The sequence below is a fragment of the Silene latifolia genome, chromosome 2, assembly GCF_048544455.1.
Source record: "Silene latifolia isolate original U9 population chromosome 2, ASM4854445v1, whole genome shotgun sequence".
NCBI lineage: Eukaryota > Viridiplantae > Streptophyta > Magnoliopsida > Caryophyllales > Caryophyllaceae > Silene > Silene latifolia.
Genome location: NC_133527.1, coordinates 87,205,661 through 87,227,441, shown reverse-complemented (window position 1 = coordinate 87,227,441; position 21,781 = coordinate 87,205,661). Strand labels below are relative to the sequence as shown.

The following is a 21,781-nucleotide window of genomic DNA, read 5'->3' as shown; positions in this document are numbered from 1 at the left end:
ACCTAGCTAGGGTTAATGGGTAATTAGGGGAATCCAACATGGGGAATGATTCATGCTTAAATTAATATGCTTTCATGGTTTATTTGCTTGCTTGTTTTGATCTCAACTCATGCACATGTTATGTTTGATGAAATGCGAGCCTATGAATCCTTGCATTTTTTACCCATCACCTATCTTGTCAATGAGACTTGTAAGACATAAACCAACTCGAGTCTCATTAGACCATGCATATAGTTGAGTAGGGTGGATTAAGTCGACTTGTAGGTGTTGTACAATCTAATCGATTCGGCTCCGGGACCCAAACCTCCCTAGGATTGTAAGATATAAACCAACTCAATCCGTCACAACAATAATTGCTTGCTTATAATTTGAGAACATGTTTGTATGATCAATTCCCATGATTCCCCTATGACCCCATGACACCCTAGTGCTTTTTATCAATTGTTTACAACCCTTTTAATTCATCTTACTTATTTACTTTCTTTGCTATTTAGTTTAGTGACCTTCTACATCAACCCAAATTGTGACACCCCTAAGACACCACTAGTTTCAATAGAAATCTCATCTCAATTCCCGTCCCTTGGGATCCGACCTTTACTTGCCTCTTTACTAATTGTAGAGTTTTTTGTGAAGCTATAAATTGTGTTTTGATTCGGATGTGACCCAATGACAACACCTATTCAATTGTGAACACGAAACGGACCGATCAAAAATGGCGCCGTTGCCGGGGACGGTGTTTACTTGATTTAGATTTTCTTTTATTGTTATTAGTTGTGTCTTTCTTTGCCTTGGGGAAGTAAAACTCCTCAAGGTTTGTTCTAATTGTTTTCGAGTTGTTTGATATTTTGCAGTTCTAGAAGGTCACAAGGTGATTTGTTACCTTTTGACCGTGAAATTAAAAGAACCTTGACAAACAATAGGAGATTTGCTAGGAGGAATTTGAGAGGTATTAGTGAGGTTGTTCAACCAACTATTGAGTTCATCAACCCTTTTGCAAGAGAAGGTGAGGAGAACCCATTACAAAATACCCCACAAAATCAACCTACAATGCCAAAATTTTCATCGCATTCCGTACCCACCGAGGAGAACCTACCCAATGGTACTCCCACACCACAACATCTAACGGGAAATTTTATTGCCAAATCCGCCTTTATCCAATTAGTCGAAAGGAGCCAATTTGGGGGGATGCCTAGTGAAGACCCTCATTCTCATATGGAAACCTTTTGTGACTATTGTGATGCGATTTCTCAAACCGGTGTGACTCAAGACCAAATTCGATGGGTCTTATTTAATTTTTCTCTAATCGGCACCACGAAACAATGGTTGAAGGGCCTTGATAAGGCCACTCTCGGAATAGATTCTTGGAAGAAGTTGGCTCTAGCTTTCTACAAAAAGTTCTACCCACCGGAAAAGACTAACATGCTAAGAGCTCAAATTACGGGTTTTAAGCAAAGGGATGAAGAATCTTTGTATGAAGCTTGGGAGCGGTTTAAGGGAATTTGTCGCTCATGTGCTCACCATGGACTTAGCGAATGGTTCTTGGTACAACAATTTTGGAACGGTTTATATGAAGATTCAAGGAACATTCTCAACATGGGATCAAATGGAATGTTCACCAAAGTTGATGACAATCAAACATGGAACAAGATTGAGGAAATGGCGGTCCATAACTCACAATATAGTAGACCTCGCAAGGCTACTAGAGGAGGAAGGCATGAATTGGACTCTGTTACTCAATTGGGTGCTCAACTTAGTGCTCACATTGACACAATCAATTTGAAGTTTGAACAAGCTATGTCTAGACTTGAAGAAGCCTCAAAATCACCAAAGCATCATGTTAATGCCATGACGGCATCCTCATCAATCCCAAGTGGGATATGTGAGAATTGTGGAACTTTGGGACACGACCAAAGTGAATGTAGGGGAACAAATGAGCAAGTAAATGCTTTCCAAGCATACAAGAGTGGTACCCCTTATTCCAATTATTACAATGAAAACACCAAGTTTCATCCAAATCTCTCATACAAAAGCCAAAATGTTCAAAATCCTCAAACAACTTACACCCCACCTCCCATGAGAAACCAAAATCAAAGACCCTTTTACAACCAAAACCAATGTTACCAAAATCAAAATCCATACAATCACCAAAATGACCAAGGTTTTGATGTTCAAAAAGCGGTCCACCAAATGCAAAAGAATCAACAAGAGGTTTTCACTCAAATGTAAAAAGATAGTCAAGCAAAGGAAACCACCATCAACAACATTCTAGCTCACACCAAGATGTTGGAAACACAATTGACTCAACTAGCATCTTCAAGCTCACAAAGACAAAAGGGGCAATTACCACCTCAAAGTAATCCCCCAAGACAGGAAACGGTTAGTGCCATTCACTTGAGAAATGGTACAAGGTATGAAGCACCAAAGAAGCAAGTTGAGGATGAAGTTGTGGAAGCTAGTGATAAGGAAGAAATTGTGTAAAACTCCAAAGATGGAGAATCATCAAAAGAATAAATTTCAAAGAAAAATGAAGACAAGGTCAAGGAGAAGGAGCCCATTGTGATTAGACTTCCTTTTCCAAGTCGTCAAGCCAAGCCCAAATTTGATGACCAACTTGGAAAGTTTATGGAAATTGTGAAGAATTTGGAAGTCTCAATTCCTTTCACGGAATTAATCAATCACGTGCCGGCCTATGCGAAATACATGAAAGACATCCTCACAAAGAAGAAGTCGATCCGGAAACTTGAGACTATCGCCTTCACTAAGGTGAGTAGTGCAATACTTCAAGGGAGTTCACCTCCAAAACTAAAGGATCCGGGAAGCTTCTCAATACCGTGTACCATTGGCGACACCACGATCAACAAAGCCTTATGTGATCTAGGGGCTAGTGTGAGTGTTATGCCGTACTCGGTAAGTAAAAGTTTGGGGATGGGAGAGCTTAAATGCACCAATATCACACTCCAAATGGCCGATAGATCGACGAAGACACCATTAGGGATATGGGAAGATGTCCCCGTGCGAATTGGGAAGCTTTTCATCCCGGTGGACTTTGTCATTGTTGATATGGAGGAAGACTCCAACATTCCAATCATTCTTGGAAGACCCTTCTTACATACCGCGGGTGCGGTGATTGATGTAAAACATGGTGAGCTCACTCTAGAAGTGGGAGATGAGAGTATAACTTTTAATCTTGACAAGACTATGAGAGCTCCCCGTTTACATGAACCGTGTTTTATGATCGATCATTATAGTCGGAAGGATGAAAGGAAGAAGTCGGAACTCCAATGGAAGAAGAAAATTGAAGATGCTCCATTCAAAGAGCAAGTGAATTGTGACAAAGAGAGCTTGCAAAGCTCATCAAAGACAAGCAATGAAGAAGATGGCCTCATTGGACAAGAAAAGGAAATGGGAAAGTTGTCTCCATCAAATCAAGAGTTTTTCAATGATCAACTTAATGAAGTTTGTGGTCTTTGGGACGGCGAATTTGAAGGGATTTTTAATCCCTACATTGGTAATGTCATCGATCAAGACCGACAACAAGGGCCAAGGTCTATTGAACACCTCTACCATGATAATGAACAAGCTTTTGATTACTTTTTCAAGGTGTTGAGCAACATCAACAACACCTTGAACATGCCCCCTTGACATCTCATCAAGAATGAGAGTTTGGTGGAGTCCTCCCTAAACCACCATTTGTAAATATTTCTAACTCCCTAACTTGCATTTCAATTCGTGTATTGCATTTTTGTTATTTTTGGATTTTTATACTTTGATCAAGATAATTATCATGTTTGAGAGAAGTGAGGGAGGGATTAATAATTTCAATTAATGTGTAGTGCTTTAGCTTAGTGTGGGGATGGCAATTGCCTAGGCTATCCATGCCTTAGTAGTGCCCCCACAATGAAGAACACAAGATATGAAGAAGAATGGAAGAATAACAAGAGATATGCGTTGTACACGGATGGAACTGAATCCGGGTACAAAGGGGTCGAATCCGAGCGGATTCAGGAGAATCCGCCCGTTTTCAAGCAATCCGGGCGTGTTGGGTAGAAGACGCACGTCCTGAAATGAGCTGCAGTTTTTAAATTTTTGACTGTCAGCGAATCCGGGCGTCCTACATCCTAATCCGCCCGTCTTCAAAAAGCCGCCCGTCCTGAAAGGAAGACGCCCGTCTTCTTGGCCGAGGAAAACAAGAAAAATTCCTGGACTGAAATCCGCCCGTCTTCTACAGAAGATGCCCGTCACGTGTTTGCAAATCCGAACGTCTTCCCTTAAAGACGCCCGTCTTTAGGCGAGTTTTTCCCAACCCAGAAAAGGCAGAATCCGCCCGTACCGAGCAGAATCCGCACGGATTGCCCCTGCAGTTCAAATTTTTTCGGGCTTTATAAAACCCCTCCCACATTCATTTCTTCATTCCTTCGTTCATAACACTACTCACAACCCTCAAAATCCTCATCCTCTCCATCACAAAAACAAAATTCCTCAACTACATTCACCAAAATCAAATCAAAACATCCTTTTAATAACAAATCAATCACTCCTTTTTCAATAAAAATCAAAACCAAGCACAAAATCTTCAACCTTTGAGTCGATTTTTGAATTCATAAAGGCAAAGCCTTTCATCTTTAAATCGATTTGGGTGCACTAGAAATTGAAGATTTTTCACTCTTTCTTGGTTAATTCATCAATGGCAAGGACTAAGGGAGCAACAAAGGCACCAAAGGCAAAGACACTTTCATTAAGGCAAAAGACTCTTCAAGCAAAGAAAGCATTGGCTATGGTGGTAGCAAACCCAAACTTAGAAGTGCAACAACAACAACAACCTCCCATGGGTGCAACAACATCTACTACTCCGGAAATTGATCAACTTTCAAACTATCCGGACGTAATTTTCATTTCCAAAACCCATAGGGACACTTTTGCTAAGTTTGCTAGAAAATCATTTCAATCCACCAAGTTTATTTGTGAAGATACCTTAAATAAGTTGGGTGTCCTTGAGAAAACTAGAGCCTTTTTCAAAGCCATGGGGTTGGATAAATTGTTTGAATCAAAAGAATTGACATACCCCTCCCTTACCTTAGAATATTTGAGTTCTTTGAAAGTTAACAAGGTTGAGACTATGGAGAACCTCGAGTTTCGTCTAGCTAATGTTAGTAGGCGCATCTCCTTTAAGGAATTGGGTGAAGCTTTGGGTCTTAGTGATGAACTGAGTTATTTTAAGAATGTTGGCAAATATGACCCCGACCCTCTTTGGGAGGCGATTTCCGGAAGGAAATTTGAAGACTTTCATGCGAGTCGTGCTCTTTTAGTCCACCATCCGGTCATAAGAGTATGGCACAAGGTCGTAGGGAACACCATCAATGCAAGAAAAGACACCAACCATTTCACCAAACTCGATTTTGTTCTTCTTGAGTCGGCTTTGAACGTTGGTAGGAAATTCACCAAGCCTTTTAACTTTCTAAGGCTCTTGGTGGATAGATGGTTAAATATTGATTGTGGGAAGAAAGGCAATACCGTTATTGTAAATGGAGGCCTAGTCACTATCCTAGCTAAATACTTTGATCCTAACTTCAACAAAGATAACAAGTATGAGGCGAAAGAAGGTGGTCATCTCGTTGATTTGCATACTATGATACACAAGTACAAGTGGGTTGCCCATAACCCTCTTGACACCAAGTATGGATGGCTCACTAGTGAGGCTGGTTCTTTCACTTTGCCTTCAAAGATTTGTCGATTGAGTGTCCACCGGACCAATTATCTACTTCCCCTTTCAAAAGAAGCCGAGTATATTATCCAACAACAAAAGGGTGAACTTGAAATACCCTCCTCTTCCATTGTCACACCACCTTACCCATTTGAGTACCAAGAGTTCAAGCCGGAAGGTGTTGAAGCAAGAAATGATTATTTGACTCTTCTCATGCAAGCAATGCACAAGCAAGCCTTTGAGGATCGAAAAAATGCTTACTTAGCTCAATATCCACCCCTCTTACACTTAGCTAGGCAAGGACTACTTGACCCATCATGTCCTTTGCCTAGTTGGGCGGATAAGGAAGTCCTATTTCCGAGTGCATCTAGGGTTGTTCCGGGTGATAATGAGGTTGTTGGTAATGAAGAAGTTGATGATAACATTGATGAAGAAGCTAGTGAAGAAACAGAAGAGGATGATGAGCAAGGTGAAGAAGAAGGTGAAGAAGCAAGTGAAAAGGGAAGTGGCAATGAGACCACTTCTAATGAGGAAGATGATGATAGTGATGATATGATGGAAGATTAGCAAGCTTTGGAGGCTCCTACCCTCTCAAGGTTTGTCTATTTCTCTCTTTGTTCTATTTATTTATTTTTCTTGATCATTGTTGGAGTAGTCCTAGCACCATTGAGGACTCACACCTCGGTACTTTTTGAGGTGTTCTCATTCTATTGTTCCCACTTTCAAAATCCAAAATGACAAATTAGTTTCATGCATTGCATAGTGTGTGCATGAACTACACCCATCCTTGGACATTAGCAATAATGTCTAGATTGGTTTGGGGAAGTTAATGCATACACAACGGGAGGTAATCTAAATTATCCTCTCCGTCATAAACAAAAACCATGCATAATGTAGTGTAGACTAGTGTAGCGTGCATTTAGTGTAGAAATCATGCATCATGTTTGCATAATTTCCCATCATTTTGGCCATTGAGGACAATGCCCATATTAGTGTGGGGATGGGGAATTCTAACTTAACTTTTATTCAAAAATCCAAAAAATTGAAAAATTTCGAAAAACCATAAAAATTTGAAAATTTAAAAAGTCACAAAAACATGTTTATTCCTTTTGTAGTGTAGTTATATTGTATATATTATATATATTGTGTTTGTTCTATCCTTGTTCACATTGATTGACTACGCCACATCCGAGACATGAGGATCATGAAGACCGCATGGTATGATCTTTCCAATCTCGTTTTTCCTCTTTATGTTAATGACTATGTGGCTTTATTTTGATTGATGCGGTATAACAATGTGAATTTAGGACTTGCATTTAGTTTATATGTCATATTAAATGATAGAATCACTTGCATTAGGATGTATATATTAGTTGCATCATTGCATGTAGTTGCATTTAGATAAAACATTTTGAAAAGTGCCTAATTGAGAACTTTGACAAGAGCAACTAAGCCATTACAAATACTTTTTCAACTTAAGACTTTGCCTACTAGAATGGTTGTAAAACACCCTAGATTGTGTCATACTAGTGTCTTTTGACCCATGACCCAAAGCCTAGTCAAGGGTTTGCATGTGAGTCACCTATCCAACCCCGTGATGCGATGTGGACTTGGTTAACTTGTCTAGGTGACCTTGATTGACCTTGTGGTAAGGCAACCCAAAAATATTTTCTATCAATAAGCTTGAAGTGCTCATTTCAAAGAATTTTGTCATGTGGAAGTAATTTATTGCCAAGGAAACCTCAAATGTTATGAAATGTTGAAATGTTGATAAATTTAATTGTATTGATGGAGGCGTACCACTTCGATGTGCTTTGGAGCGGGATCCATTGAATTGGGCCCCCACACGGTTGTGAATTCGGCCGCCCAGAGACAGAGTGACTATCACCCCGAAAAGCTATTGTCTAGAGGTTAACCGGTTGCCTAATAAGCGATTGGCGAAAGCAAAGGACACTAGCCCGGAAGGGACAAACCCCATCTTAAAATTTTTGAAATGCGAAAGTGAAATGAGGACAATTTTGAATACTAGTCATATCCACCCTTGTTTATAAAGATTTGAGCATTTCATTCCCAAAAAAGCCTTTTGTCAAGCCACTTTGTCGAGCTTGGGACGATCCATGACCTTTACTTTTGTAGAGAATTCGAGACTTGTCATGTCATATGCTACTAGCATCATAGGGATCATCATTCCACCACCATCTGATCGCTCTTGACGAAAGCATTTGGAAATTGAGGACGAAAGTAGTCTAGTTTAACACCATTTGGAGGTGATTTAGTGCCATCCTCTTAGCCTTAGTAATTTGTTAAACTAGTATTTGTGAAGGATTATATGCTCTTAAATTTGCTCTCTTTTAGTTGCCTCCGCCACTTGATGAGGAAGTGGCTATTCCTTTTGTAGATGCATCCATTATTTGATTTTGTGTGCTTAATGTTTGGATGTGTCGCCATTTTGGCAAGACCCACCTTGCCTTGCAAGAAGGCATCCTACCTCATGGTTGTCTTGTTGTGAGTTGAAGGGGCGGAGTGAGACCCGCTAATTGTCTCATATCGTCTATGTTATTAGGTTAGTTTAAATAATGGTCCTAGTCTTTGTCACCTCTTTACTCGGGACGAGCAAAGGTTCGGTTTGGGGATATTTGATGTGACCATAATTAGCGCATATTTAGCCCCCGAATTAGCCTTGTTCTCATGCTTTTTAGTGCATATTTAGCCACCTCTTTGTTTTGCATATTCTTTGAGATTTTGATCCCTTGGTAGGAAAGGAGTGCAAATCTTGCATTTTCATGGCAAAACGAGACTAAATTGATTGAATTCAATGACCAAGCATCAAGGAGAGACAAGATTAGAAGGCCTTTGTACATATTATAGTAGATGAGCAATGTTGAGAAAGGATCCTTGAGTCCCCGAGGAAATCCCCAAGGATTTTGTAAAGAAAAGGGAAGAAAAGAAGAAGAAATATTGCTGAGGTACAATCCGTGCGGTTTCTCCACAATCCTCCCGTCCTCCACAGCACAATCCGTGCGTTTTCTCCTTAAGTCGCCCGGGTTAGCAGCCACCACAATCCGCCCAGATTCACCTGAAGACGCCCGTTTTCCCCCGCCTGAATCCGCCCGTCCCGACTCCAAAACGCACGGATTCCAGTACAACGAAATTTCGTCTTCTCCAAGCTACAAAGAAAGAAGCCCTTGAAAAAAATACCGGCTCCTCCTCGCTCAAACTAAAAAAGTGTAATTACTAGTTTAGCCTTTAGTTAACCCTAATGCATCCACCTAATTTCCACTATAAATACCCCATTAGTCTAATTAGAAGAGCATGTTCTTCTTATCAATAATTAGAGTAGTTAATATCAATCAAATCTCTCTTTAGTATTGTAATCAAAAATTAATCAAGTTCTAATACAAGTTTTATTTCCTTAATCTCTCTTTTGTTCATCCTTTATTTTGGGTAATTGAAGATTATTTGGGTTATTATTGGGAGATTGACAACCTCTCAATCAAGCATCAAGTACTTCTTTTATTCTTTGCTTTATTATTGGAATCATTAGTAGGTATAATTCTCTTAATCCCTCTTTAATTATTGTTAACTACTTTCATTTATTCATCATGTTTCCTTTTGTTGGTATGATTGACAACCTTGCTAGCATGATCAACATGATAATGAGTGAGTAGTGACCTAGCTAGGGTTAATGGGTAATTAGGGGAAACCAACATGGGGAATGATTCATGCTTAAATTAATATGCTTTCATGGTTTATTTGCTTGCTTGTTTTGATCTCAACTCATGCACATGTTATGTTTGATGAAATGTGAGCCTATGAATCCTTGCATTTTTTACCCATCACCTATCTTTTCAATGAGACTTGTAAGACATAAACCAACTCGAGTCTCATTAGACCATGCATGTTGTTGAGTAGGGAAGACTAAGTCGATTTGTATGTGTTGTACAATCTAATCGATTCGGCTCCGGGACCCAAACTTTCCTAGGATTGTAAGATATAACCCAACTCAATCCATCACAACAATAATGGCTTGCTTATAATTTGAGAACATGTTTGTATGATCAATTCCCATGATTCCCCTATGACCCGATGACACCCTAGTGCTTTTTATCAATTGTTTACAACCCTTTTAATTCATCTTACTTATTTACTTTCTTTGCTATTTAGTTTAGTGACCTTCTACATCAACCCAAATTGTGATACCCCTAAGACACCACTAGTTTCAATAGAAATCTCATCTCAATTCCCGTCCCTTGGGATCCGACCTTTACTTGCCTCTTTACTAATTGTAGAGTTGTTTATGAAGCTATAAATTGTGTTTTGATTCGGACGTGACCCAACGACAACACCTATTCAATTTTGAACACGAAACGGACCTGTGGAAAAGGCCCTCGGGAACTGCGTCCGCGGGATCCACACTAGGCATAATCGACTCGAGGTTCTTTCGAATCGAATTAAGACATATTAGAGTCGCCACCAAGTTTTTTGGGAACTTGGAACCGTTCAAGTCAACTTTACACCTTTCATCGAAAAGCATAAAGCCAATCGACTACGAGTGATTAAAGATAAAGACTTGTACCCTATATTACTCGATTTGAATGACTCTCGTAATCCAATGGTATTTAGACGGATCCACAAACCATAGATCTTGAGTAAGGGGTGAGGGTACGTGTTAGGAAGCCCATAAGGACACCTAACCCCGCCCGTCAATAACGGCCTCTACTAAGTCAAGTGTCGGATTTCAAACAAGGTCACAGCTATTACGATATATGATATGCAAACATCGTTTTAAAACCCTAACATGTGACAACAATTTGTATGTCGTTTTAGATGCAACTAAACTAACTTTGTCAAAGTTGTAATTTAGCATGTGGGTTGATTAATCTAATAACCTACAAAACAAAGCAAACAAGGCTTAAGGGGGAATGGGGGAGCCGTGGGATCTACCTATTACAAACCAGGCATTTCATGCCGACACAACGATAAATTAAAGATACAACTCGATCTAAATACAATTGCTACATACGATACCATACACGACACATGGCCAATTCGGCCTAAGAAAACGTGCACAAAGGGGTGGCCCACGGCTCACATGACTCACGGCCTTGGGTCACTCCTCGTAATGTGTGCTTTCACTTAATCTTATCGAATTAGACATTGGGTCACGCACCAAAGCATGCATTAGCATAAATCGGGCCATGTTGCTTTAAACAACATGCGATTTACTACGCTCTCACTTGCATTGGGGCACAACCGTCTAACCAAACAAGACTAAGGTTTTTTGAAAGAGGTTTTGACTCTATAAAAGAAAACTAACTTGAAAATTACAACTCGATGAACAAACGATAAATTACAAGTGATAAAGCAATAAAGAACAAACGATGCGAAACAAACGAAACAAGAAAGATCAAAGGACACGGCCAAATCACGGCCAAACCAAACACGGCTACCCTAGGTCCTAGGTCAGGTTCATTAGTTAGATCAATTGATTGCGAAACGAGCTCGAAACAAATTAGAAAACTAGTTAGAAACGACGTTGATCGATTTGAAAAGATACCTTGCAAACGCGCATTCTACACGGCCTAAAGGGGTCAAATTAGGTCAAATTCGCTAATTAATTTAACTCATCGAGTGTTAATAAGAAGGTGCTAATCACGCACTCTTATACTAGCGAGAAATTAGGTGAAAGAGAGAGATGCATTCATTAAGTTACAGAATTGTCGATTGATTTTAAAAGCTATGTCGAAGCACCCTAACATGTCTAATTAGGTTATTTAAATGATCGAATGTCGTCTAAATAAGTCATATGTTAACAATCAGAGGTCGTATTAACATGTAAATGGTCCAGGGGTAGGTCGAATCACACGAGAGAAGAGAGGGGTCAAAAGCGAAGAGCGAAGTCAAAAATCCGTTTTATTTATGCCCTACCTTGAACACGAGGATATGTAAATGAGACGGGGGTGTACGACCGACTGATGTAGCGGTTTATTTCCCATCTCAAGTCAACGCGGGTGTTCATGGTGGTACTTTAACTCATACTCGGACTAAACTAGTTTCATAGTTAATAAGAACAAACGATAAACAAAAACGTTAAACAAACAAAAACGAACTATAAAAAAACAAACATAAAAAACGAATTAAAGGGAAGAAAGAGGAGGATTTGATTCACCCTTAACCTAGATGTATCGTTGACACCGTCTTGGGTCGTAATCGATGGTAGATTTTATCTCGAGAGGCCGTCGTCGACGAAGAAACAAAGCAAACAACACGTTTTTATCGAATCTGGACAGCAACTTTCAAACAGCGATTTCTCTCTCGTTTCACGATGAAAATTCGATTTAAAAGATGTTTTGAAAACTAGAAAGAGAGGAGAATAGAGATATTAAAGCAACCCCTGCTCGTTTTGAGTTATTGGGCACGAAAAACGAGCACAAACAGAACTGGACAGACAAGAAAAGCCGCGAAAACAGAGTGTATAACACTCTGTTTTTCGAGGGAATTCGTGTACTCTCAAGGGCAATTTAGCTCGTAAATCTTTGTCTAATGTGTATATGGATGTTGTATGGTTAATTAGGAACAAGAAACTCGAATTTTGATGGAGTTTTGAAGGAGGAACGAATTGTTTTTCGAAGAGGACACACAAACTGTTCCAGTTTGGATGTCGGTTTTGTGGAGGGTTTTTGAGAGGCAATTAGGGTTTTTTTCTGGGGTTTAAAGCTTGTGAGTGACGGTAGGATGTGTGTAGAACTTAGAGGAATGAATGTATGGTGAAGGGGTGGTATTTATAAGGAGTTAAAATAGGGTAAAATGGGGGAGAGAGAGGCAGACGGGCCTGTTCGCGCATAGCTGCTGTCCAGCAGCTTTGGTGAGGGTTTGAGAGGCTTTGTGACGGGTTTTCTTGGTGGTTAAGGTAAGGTAATATGGGTAGGATACTAGGGTATGGGTTAGGGTTAATGGGCACGGGTTTTGGTAGTGTTTGGAGCATGTTTTGGACTCGGGTTTGAGCTGCAAAACAGGGGGGGGGGGGCTGCTTTGTGTATGCGGGCTGTTTGGGGGTGATTTGGGACGTGATTTGGGCCATGGATATGGGGTTCGAACTGGGGTTGGATGGGTAGAGGCTTAGGTTGGTTAGTGTACTCGAGATTCGTGCCAACTCGTAAAGAAAACGGGCTTAAAAACCGAGCTATAATCGAGCTCTAAAACACGTGTTTAAAACGAGTTCTTTTCGATTTTTAAATCGATTTTTCAAAACAATTAACACATTAAAATAAATGATTTTTCAAATCAAATATACTCATAAAATGATTTTTCAAATCAAATATTTATTTTATTTTCAATAAAATATACTTGAGAAAATAAATTCAAAATAAAATAAAATAAATTGAATTCACCTAAAAAAAAAGCTTTAATTTAAATATCATTTAAATTAATAAAATACTCCGTCGACAACGCTCATTATACATCGTAAAACGAACCCAAATAATGACAATGACAACTAAATAAATACATGTGTCCTATCATCATCGGGTGTTTGTCGGGTTCTCTATAAATTCCAATATCGACGGATACGGGTATCTCTGAGCCCCCACTTTGACCGAGGCTTGGACAAGGCGAAAGTCAAAATACCCCAGTCCCTTTCGACCGAGGATTCTCGGGTCGTTTATAGTCCATTAGACTTGCGTATATAAGCTCTCTTGACCATAAGAAGAGATCATACCGAAACTTCGGCTGGGATTGACTCTTGCTTCTGTTGTGTCAAATTATCATCGTTGGTCGTCGACCCATAAAATTGCATATATGGTGGATTGAGCCTTATCCTTAGGCGCCTACGTATCCGTTTCTGACGGAATCAAACCCGCGTCGTAGTTCGGCAACTGCTGACACATGCCCAAAGTTTATCATCTGCTGGCGTTTGTCCAAAATTCATCATCTGCTGACATTTGCCCAAAATTTATCATCTGCTGACAGTTGTCCGAATGGGACGGGACTTTCCGAGGAGGTTGCCGCCGCTTTCATCATTTGCTTTCAGCTACCGAATTCTTCCATTTCATACTCTTGTATTGAATTGAATTCTGAGTGGATGTCATTCTTTACATCTTGATAATGGTCTCTGAAGCCAACGGCTTCAGAGCCCCCAGTTTGCAATGGCTCTAAAGTCGAAGACTTTAGAGCCCCCAGTTGAAGCATATCCTGCTATATTTGAAACATAGAAAATGTACTAGCAATAATCATCACATAAGCACATTTGGATCATCGATCTTGAAATTGGATTATTTGAAATACTGGGTCATCGACCCGAGAATTGAATTTGAAAATTTTGAATAATTGGGCCATCGACCCGAAGTTTAAATTTGACATCACTTGGTATGTTGGGCCATCGACCCTTCAAAATTGAATTTGAAATTTTGACTGATTGGGCCATCGACCCGCAAAGATTCTACTACTTGGATCATCTATCCACAATTCGCAAAACGTTTTTGGAATTTTGAAATTTTGATTTTTTTTTTTTTGAAATCAAACCTTGATGGGTGAGCATGAAATACGACTCAGACACTCCGTATGACCCGTAAACAACGTGGGCGTAGCCCGCTACCGTAAAACAAAAAAGGAAAATAAAACCCTAAGTGTGCACGGGTTTTAATTCAATTATGGACTTGTTGGGGGTAGAAATGTAAATTGGCCATTCTAACGCCAAAAGATGACAAATGGGAATCACAAGGTCGTCGAACTTGGGACGGAGACATCGTATGGCATGGCCGTTCTCCCGAGGGCACATGGGGATCAAGATCACTTGGCATTGACAAGGTGGATGAAACTCACGGAGCAACAATACAGATTGATTTTATGAGAACACTTAGACATCACACATCACTCTTGTTGGGAACATTCTGCCACTCTTCTCCTCGCCTCCTTTCTTTTCAGCGAGTATTCATCATTTCTTGCCACCGCCTTCTTTCTTTTCAGCGGGCTTTTACTATTTTTCTTCCACGCCTTCTTTCTTTTCAGCGGGTTTTTCATATATTCTGTTCCCAACACAAACCCATATCTATGTGACTCAGCATCTTTGCCTAAACCGTTAGATAAAGCTCATTCTGACATCCGAACCTATATCCTTATCCTAGCTTACATCAAGTACTAAGACCAACTTAAACAAAGGTGGCTTCATTTGGACTTGGTTAAGACCCGTAAGAAACCGACAAGGTGACAACTTGGTTGATGAGTGGATTGAATCCCTTATTCTGAAGGACTGCCTACGTATTAGCGTGGAGCGAAATCAAATCCGACGTAGTTCGATCATGGTGCATAAACGTGGCATTTTGATTGTGTGTACACACTTGAAGGTTTCACCTAAGGTATCATGTCGTATCCCATTTTAGCCTGTAAGGTACTGTTAAATCCCGTGTCTAGGGTTGGTACAAAAGGTTGTGGTTCTTTGGGATGTGGAGCTTGGTAAAAATAGGTTTGCAAGGTAAACGATCATTCTGAAGGTTCGTTTTGTGGTGTTAAGGCTAAGGGCTATGGCTGCTGATGTGGTCGGAATGGGTGTCTCGGGTTTGATGAACCACGAGTGCAAATGGGTTGAAAAATGATGTGGGTTCAAATTTCCATGTCTGGATCCTAAAGGCTTGGGTGTACTAACACAAGCTGATTGATTCTCAAAATCCCTAACTATTCCTTGTAACTGTCTCAGGAAGGACTTAGAGGGTAAAGAGGTTACTACTGACGCTTTTGGGCTTCGCCCATTGAACTTCAACTATGGGTACTTGACTTGACTTATGGCTTCCGTAACTTCGACATCCAACCAAAAGCATTCCGCAATAACTTCAACATCTTTTTTCTTTTTTCTTTTTCTTTCATGTTTTTTTCATTTTTCTTTTTTTTTCATTTTTTTTTTCATTTTTCCAATTTTTCTCTTTTTCTCATTTTTCATTCTTTTTCATCTTTTTTCTCTCTTTGAAAATGATCTTCTATTCATTCTCTTAGTCACAAATGGATACACCTTGAAAACATGGCTTTGCCAACTAATTTGGGTAGGAACTAACAATTCCTTGTTAGAACGGGTTGATATCTTCTCTCTTCGAGATGGGATGATTTTGTTGGGGAAAAGGCTTACCTTCCATCATCGATAGGGGAAACAAGGAGCTAGTCTGGGTTTGTCATAGAATCATCTAAAAGCTTGTCACAAACATTGGTTCAGATGGAGGTTTTCTACCACCAGACATGGAATAGGTAAAGGAATCAAACACGGGATCCTAGTGTACCTTACATTTTGAAACAGGACATATTTCTACCCCAGGGATGCCTTTGAGTGTGTTGTGCATTTTATCATGTTTCCGGAATGATTGAGGATTGAAAACAAGACATATTGGGAAACGAAACTGCAACTTTTATTGGAATGACAAATGGTTAACAGACTCGAAGAAACGACTCCTAAGTCACACCCTAGGTCATCGCGGAACAAATGACTCAAATTCAAGAAAAGAAAGTCCTAGACTCGACTCGACTAAGATAAGAAAACAGATCCCGACTCATAATTTTTAAATCTGGTCTTTGAGCTTTCTCTTGTTCAGCTGTCAGCTTAGATGCTCGGTTCTAGTCCTTGATCCCTTTGATGGTCTGCCTCCATCCCGAGGTAGTCCTCTGAGGATCCACGCCAGTGATGAAGATTGGTGAATCGAATTGTCCTTTATTAAATTCGTTAACGAGAGGAGTATATTCTAGAGCGAGACTTCCGATTTGAATTTCATTCTTCGGGTTTGGCAATAATTCAAAGCAATCCACAAATATTTTCCCGATAAACACCCCTTTCAAGTAACATGGGCGGATAAGATGGAAATAATCGACATTGTCTTCGACAGAAACAAAGTTGGCGTGATCGCCAAATGGATTGGTGATGTTATTGGGTTTTATGGCTGGGATTGGGAGTGTTCCATTCTCAATCATGTCTTGGATTTCGTGCTTCAGTCGATAGCACCTTTCAGTATCATGGCCTTTCCCTTGATGAAAGGCACAGAAGGCGTTTGGTTTATACCATTTACCTTGTTGATCAGTAGGAGGGTCCGGAGTTGGACCAATAGGTTTCAGCTTTCCTTGGGCTATGAGCCTTTGGAGAGCGTATGTATAAGTGCATCCGATATCAGTGAATGCCCTTGGTGTTTGGCGCTGCGACTTCTTCGATTGCCCTTCTAAGAGATTGATGGCTTCATCAATATGGGTCTTTGCTGGGGCTTTTGTCTTAGACGATGAGGCCCCTTGGTACCCTTTCGGCTTCTCAGCTTCTGTCATTCGGACATCATCCTCTACCTTTATCCCGATTCTTATCAATTCTTTGAAAGAACCAAAATTCTGGTATTTCAGAGCATTGCGGTAAATAGGTCGTAGATTCTTTACGAACTTATCTACCATTTCAACTTCGTCAGGCTTCTTGGCTAACTTCACGCTTTCAGCGCGCCATCTTGCAAGGAATTCAGTAAAGCCTTCTTTTTCTTTCTGTGTCATCACCTCCAATGTTCTTATGTTGGTTTGAATCTCGACATTGTCAGCATAGTGCTTACAGAACTCCACCGTAATATCTTCGAAAGTGGGGAAGTTCTTAAGGTCCAGATTGTAGAACCACGCCTTCGGGTGTTCACCCAGAGATTGGGCGAAAATTTCAGAGAGCATGTCAGCAGGTACTCCCTTCAATACTAAGTACCCCTTATACGCCTTAACATGGTGGACTGGATCTTCTGTGCCCTTAAACTTTGGGATATCAGTGAGTACCATGTTTGTGGGCAACTTATCCTGAACTGGGGCATAGGCCTTAGCATTTTCATAGTGGATGTTCTTCCCCTGGGAGAGCTTCAGACGGTCTTCAATGAACTTGAACCGTTTCTCCAGATCATTCAGAGGTGGGGTAGATGGAGGAGAATCTTCACCCAGCTTATATTCGATTGCATCCATTCGGGTCATCATGAGGTTCACGGCCTCGGTGAGTTTGTTAACAGCATCTTCCATTGCTTGAAGTCGGGTTTTTGGCGGCCTTTCTACAAGAAAACCCCGAACCGAGTCAATATTCAAATGTAAGAGCCCATGCACACTTAAGGACACGACCCCAACTTGACTCAAACAAAGACTCGACTTGAGACTGACTAACCAAAGGTTCGACTCACGATTGGATTTAGACCTTGGTTCATTTTAGACTCGACAAAACGACATGACTCAAACTGTCATAGCACGATTCTAAACTGGACTCGGTGTGACTAAACCCGTGATTGGACTAACATAGCCCATAGGTTCGGGTGAAACGCCCTAAATGGCCTAGCTTGGGCGTTTCTGTGGACTATTCTAGACCAAATGGTCGACCAACATGACTCAAGGCCCAAGAGGTGAGCTTGGGTGATCCAACAAGGTCGTGTTCTAGACTCTTAGAACGAAACACACCCGGCCTAACACGGCCATGACCCGGACACGACTTGACGCATTTCATGCTTGGTTGAGGTTCGAGAGGCATTTTGGATTGATTTTGAAAAACGAATGATCGATTTGAAAAATGAGATTTGAAATGGGCAGCATGCCGGCTATAAAAGCTTGTTTTGGCCGAAATTTCTAGTTCTATTTGGGCAGCATTCCGCGTTTTTAAAACCATGCTAATTTTGAAAGTAAGTTGTTCAAAAGTTCGGTTTTGAAATGGACATGGAAAATTTTGAAAAGACTCGGGAAACAACTTGCACATTGTCATTCTCATGTTATAAGGATGTATGCTCCTAGACATCTCTAAGTCTCGGCAAGTCTTCTACAAGAAGGTCTATGCCCTCCATCCTTTTGCGGTCTTATAGAGCAAGGGCCTTAAGGTAAAGTACCTAGAAGAGCGTCCCCACCATCAAGAACCACGCGAGGTGAAGTGGAAGAGAGCAATGTGCAGCTTCCTAGCATAGTGGGACGTCGCCCCCCACGCATCACAAAGAAACGCTGGGACGGCCCGGGAAAATCCTTAAGAGTTTATGCATGAATCGTAGCACTATGAGTAATGTTTTACTTTCCAACACTTTCTTTTCAAGTTTCACCTCGGAGGAAAAGACCCTAGAAACAAAGTGTAACTAGTCCTCTTTCCCCAGGAGTCGCCAAACTGTGGACAAGGCCTTCGGGAACTGCGTCCGTGGGATCCACACTAGGCATAATCGACTCGAGGTTCTTTCGAATCGAATTAAGACATATTAGAGTCGCCACCAAGTTTTTGGGAACTTGGAACCGTTCAAGTCAACTTTACACCTTTCATCGAAAAGCATAAAGCCAATCGACTACGAGTGATTAAAGATAAAGACTTGTACCCTATATCACTCGATTTGAATGACTCTCGTAATCCAATGGTATTTAAACGGATCCACAAACCATAGATCTTGAGTAAGGGGTGAGGGTACGTGTTAGGAAGCCCATAAGGACACCTAACCCCGCCCGTCAATAACGGCCTCTACTAAGTCAAGTGTCGTATTTCAAACAAGGTCATAGCTACTACGATATATGATATGCAAACATCGTTTTAAAACCCTAACATGTGACAACAATTTCTATGTCGTTTTAGATGCAACTAAACTAACTTTGTCAAAGTTGTAATTTAGCATGTGGGTTGATTAATCTAACAACCTACAAAACAAAGCAAACAAGGCTTAAGGGGGAATGGGGGAGCCGTGGGATCTACCTATTACAAACCAGGCATTTCATGCCGACACAACGATAAATTAAAGATACAACTCGATCTAAATACAATTGCTACATACGATACCATACACGACACATGGCCAATTCGGCCTAGGAAAACGTGCACAAAGGGGTGGCCCACGGCTCACATGACTCACGGCCTTGGGTCACTCCTCATAATGTGTGCTTTCACTTAATCTTATCGAATTAGACATTGGGTCACGCACCAAAGCATGCATTAGCATAAATCGGGCCATGTTGCTTTAAACAACATGCGATTTACTACGCTCTCACTTGCATTGGGGCACAACCGTCTAACCAAACAAGACTAAGGTTTTTTGAAAGAGGTTTTGACTCTATAAAAGAAAACTAACTTGAAAATTACAACTCGATGAACAAACGATAAATTACAAGTGATAAAGCAATAAAGAACAAACGATGCGAAACAAACGAAACAAGAAAGATCAAAGGACACGGCCAAATCACGGCCAAACCAAACACGGCTACCCTAGGTCCTAGGTCAGGTTCATTAGTTAGATCAATTGATTGTGAAACGAGCTCGAAACAAATTAGAAAACTAGTTAGAAACGACGTTGATCGATTTGAAAAGATACCTTGCAAACGCGCATTCTACACGGCCTAAAGGGGTCAAATTAGGTCAAATTCGCTAATTAATTTAACTCATCGAGTGTTAATAAGAAGGTGCTAATCACGCACTCTTATACTAGCGAGAAATTAGGTGAAAGAGAGAGATGCATTCATTAAGTTACAGAATTGTCGATTGATTTTAAAAGCTATGTCGAAGCACCCTAACATGTCTAATTAGGTTATTTAAATGATCGAATGTCGTCTAAATAAGTCATATGTTAACAATCAGAGGTCGTATTAACATGTAAATGGTCCAGGGGTAGGTCGAATCACACGAGAGAAGAGAGGGGTCAAAAGCGAAGAGCGAAGTCAAAAATCCGTTTTATTTATGCCCTACCTTGAACACGAGGAAATGTAAATGAGACGGGGGTGTACGACCGTCTGATGTAGCAGTTTCTTTCCCATCTCAAGTCAACGCGGGTGTTCATGGTGGTACTTTAACTCATACTCGGACTAAACTAGTTTCATAGTTAATAAGAACAAACGATAAACAAAAACGATAAACAAACAAAAACGAACTATTAAAAAACAAACATAAAAAACAAATTAAAGGGAAGAAAGAGGAGGATTTGATGCACCCTCAACCTACATGTATCGTTGACACCGTCTTGGGTCGTAATCGATGGTATATTTTATCTCGAGAGGCCGTCGTCGACGAAGAAACAAAGCAAACAACACGTTTTTATCGAATCTGGACAGCAACTTTCAAACAGCGATTTCTCTCTCGTTTCACGATGAAAATTCGATTTAAAAGATGTTTTGAAAACTAGAAAGAGAGGAGAATAGAGATCTTAAAGCAACCCCTGCTCGTTTTGAGTTATTGGGCACGAAAAACGAGCACAAACAGAACTGGACAGACAAGAAAAGCCGCGAAAACAGAGTGTATAACACTCTGTTTTTCGAGGGAATTCGTGTATTCTCAAGGGCAATTTGGCTCGTAAATATTTGTCTAATGTGTAGATGGATGTTGTATGGTTAATTAAAAACAAGAAACTCGAATTTTGATGGAGGTTTGAAGGAGAAACGAATTGTTTTTCGAAGAGGACACACAAACTGTTCCAGTTTGGATGTCGGTTTTGTGGAGGGTTTTTGAGAGGCAATTAGGGTTTTTTTTCTTGGGTTTAAAGCTTGTGAGTGATGGTAGGATGTGTGTAGAACTTAGAAGAATGAATGTATGGTGAAGGGGTGGTATTTATAAGGAGTTAAAATAGGGTAAAAGGGGGGAGAGAGGCAGACGGGCCTGTTCGCGCATAGCTGCTGTCCAGCAGCTTTGGTGAGGGTTTGAGAGGCTTTGTGACGGGTTTTCTTGGTGGTTAAGGTAAGGTAATATGGGTAGGATACTAGGGTAAGGGTTAGGGTTAATGGGCACGGGTTTTGGTAGTGTTTGGAGCGGGTTTTGGACTCGGGTTTAAGCTGCAAAACAGGGGGGGCTGCTTTGTGTATGCGGGCTGTTTGGGGGAGATTTGGGACGTGATTTGGGCCATGGATATGGGGTTCGAACTGGGGTTGGATGGGTAGAGGCTTAGGTTGGTTAGTGTACTCGAGATTCGTGCCAACTCGTAAAGAAAACGGGCTTAAAAACCGAGCTATAATCGAGCTCTAAAACACGTGTTTAAAACGAGTTCTTTTCGATTTTTAAATCGATTTTTCAATACAATTAACACATTAAAATAAATGATTTTTCAAATCAAATATACTCATAAAATGATTTTTCAAATCAAATATTTATTTTATTTTCAATAAAATATACTTGAG

At 40.5% G+C, this 21,781-nt stretch overlaps 1 non-coding gene across 1 annotated transcript; it reads right to left on the bottom strand.

Annotated features, from left to right (window-relative positions):
• Positions 1-1,419: 1,419 nt before the first annotated feature.
• Positions 1,420-1,526, bottom strand: LOC141644669 (small nucleolar RNA R71). Its single transcript, XR_012544281.1, has one exon. It is a non-coding gene; the product is annotated as a small nucleolar RNA R71 (small nucleolar RNA).
• Between the last annotated feature and the right edge of the window lie 20,255 nt (positions 1,527-21,781).